Raw genomic sequence first — 2,893 nt, forward strand, 5'->3', positions numbered from 1 at the left:
CTGGCTTTTTTTTTGCTCAAGGCTAGCACTCTGCCACTTGAGCCACAGCGCCACTTCTGGCCGTTTTCTATATATGTGGTGCTGGGGAATCGAACCCAGGGCTTCATGTATAGAAGGCAAGCACTCTAGCCACTAGGCCATATCCCCAGCCCGTGTGTGTGTGTGTGTGTGTGTGTGTGTGTGTGTGTGTGTGTGTGTGTTGGTCAGTCTTGGGGCTTGAACTCAGGTCCTGGGTGCTGTCCCTGAGCTCTTCGTGCTCTACCACTTTGGGCCACAGATCCCCTTCTTGTTTTTCTGCCCAGGCTGGCTTCAAACTGTGATCCTCTCGGTTCTCAGCCTCCTACATAGCTAGGATTACAGGCCTGAGCCACTGGCATCCAGCTCAAGATTTTTATCTCCAATTAACTACCATAAACACCCAAAATGGAGCTGTGGCTCATGAGGTAGAGCACTAAAATAGCTCAAGGGCAGCACCTAGGCCTTGAGTTTAAGTCCTAGAATGAGCACCAAAAAAGGACGCACGTGTGTGCGGGTGTGCATGCACACATACTTGCACACGTACGCACCCGTTCAAACAAGCACACAAGCCCACTCATTCAGAGCAGTCAGTGACAAGATAAGGCTGAAACCACTCTGTGATAAAGTATTTGTGCCTGAGAACAATTGTGTATTTGATTCAGTATCTTATCTAACCACCTGCAGTGACTTTCTTTTTTCTTTCTTTCTAAGGTAAACAGTAAGTTTATTTGAAAGTGAAAGGAAAGCCCTGAAAGAAAAGTAACAAAACTCTCTGAAGACAGGGACTTAAGGAGAAGTCCTGTCTGTGTGTGTGTGTGTGTGTGTGTGTGTGTGTGTGTGTGTGCGCGCGCGCGCGCGCGCCCCTGCCCAGGAGCCTGGGAACAGTACTACTTCTGGCTTTTTGTTTTGGTTTACTGATGTCTCATGGACTTTCCTGCCTGGGTTGCCTTTGAACCATTGTCCTCAGCCTCCATAAGGAGCTGGGATTATTGACATGTCCCACTGGGCCCTGCCCCTGCCCCCCCCCCCCCCCCCCAACCCCCGCCGCGGCAAAGGAGTTTAATAGAAGAGAGAGAAAGAGAGGGAAGAGACATTTCCATATACTTCCTGCCCCTCATGCAAGAAATGCAAGTCAATGACTTCTTCAGTGACCTTCTTTACAGGCGTATCAGCCCCTCTGCTCTTTCCTTCCATATGAACCCTGTAACTCTCTCTTAACTCTCTCTTAGCAATTCTGCAACTTTTATATTATTGGGAAATGCAATCTGTGATCTGAGAGTCTTATCAATTAAGATTGAGATAAAAGAATCTCTTTAAGAAGTGGCTCATGGGTATCAAGAAAAATGACAATGAGGCTGGGATTGTGGCCTAGTGGTAGAGTGCTTGCCTCGCACACATGAAGCCTGGGTTCGATTCCCCAGCATCACATATATAGACAAAGCCAGAAATGGCGCTGTGGCTTAAGAGCTAGTGTGCTAGCCTTGAGCAAAAAGAAGCCAAGGACTGTGCTCAGGCTCTGGCAAGCCTAACTGGCAAAAAAAAAAAAAAAAAAAAAGAAAAGAAAAATGACAACGAAATAGACATAGCTTGTGAATCTATTGTTATTTAATAATTCTGACTCTGTGGGCCACATCCATATGTCCCTCTCTTGTCTCTGCCATGACTGGCTCAGGCCAGCCAATAAGGATCCAGCCATAGGGGATGAGGAGGGGCTTCAAGGGCCCCAGGCATAGTGGCAAAGGGACCAGATCAAAAGGGCACTGGGATTTCAGTGCAGGGAAGTGAGAGATGCTGTCCCGGGCACAGGCACCAACAAAGAGTGCATGAAAGTTGCCAACTGTGGAGCCTATTCAAGCTGCTCTGTGCAGTTCCTTTGTCTGTAGCATCAGGACAAGGAAAAGAATGAGTATTAGTTGACTTGCACTGGATGTTCCTCACAGGAGAAAAAAAAGCACAAATACTGTGTTAATTTTTTCTTTTCTCTCTGGCTCTCTGGCTCTCTTTTGTGCAGTACTGGGGCATATATTCAGGGCCAGGGGACTAAAGGTGAAATGAAGCCACCCTCCCCCAGAAGTGCAGCCCAGTCTGGTGCCGGGTGCCCAGTGCTGGCTGCTTCCAGGTGCCAGGGGGGAACGCCTTTCTGGGGCAGCATGACTGAGGGTTGAGTCAGCACTGTACACCTGAGCAAGTGGGGCAGGTAGGGACGGGAGGCAGCCCCACCCATCACTGCTCCTCAGGATGGGCTCAGTCCCCAGCCCCCCTAGGAAGATAGAGAGGGAGAGAGGGAGAGTGTACAGGGTCTTGGAGGTCCCTCCATGTGAGGAGGAAGCCAGGCTTCAGGGTAGACTGCTGTAGTCTCAGCCCACACTTCAGGAAGTACCACACTTTTTTAAAAAAAGTAGACAATGTTATGCATTTTTGGCACATGTATACATGCTCTATGATTTGTGAGCCTCTTGGGCAGTCATGAGACACTGAGTTGGTTCTAGTTTTGGGGTAATTATGAAGAAATCTGCTATTAGTGGACCAGCTTTTGTGTGGATTTAAGATTTGAGGTCTCTTGAATAAAATCCTGGGATTGGGTTTACTGGGTCATCAGTATGTGAATACAAGTGCCAAACTGCTTCCCAAAGTGACTTTGCTTCCCTACCAGCGACATGGGTTAGCTAAGCCAGCACTTAGTATTGACAATGGTTTGCTTTCTGGGCACTGTGCGTAGTTCTGGTCTACTGTAAAGAGTGTTCCAACACATACCAGATACATACGTGACTATTAGGCATAAGACAAACACACTTTTTGTTTGTTTTGATGGTGGAGATAAGGCCTAAACTCAGAACCTTCCCCCCCTGCTTGGCTTGCTTGCCCACAACTGGCT

The sequence above is a fragment of the Perognathus longimembris genome, chromosome 23, assembly GCF_023159225.1.
Source record: "Perognathus longimembris pacificus isolate PPM17 chromosome 23, ASM2315922v1, whole genome shotgun sequence".
Classification (NCBI taxonomy): Eukaryota; Metazoa; Chordata; class Mammalia; order Rodentia; family Heteromyidae; genus Perognathus; species Perognathus longimembris.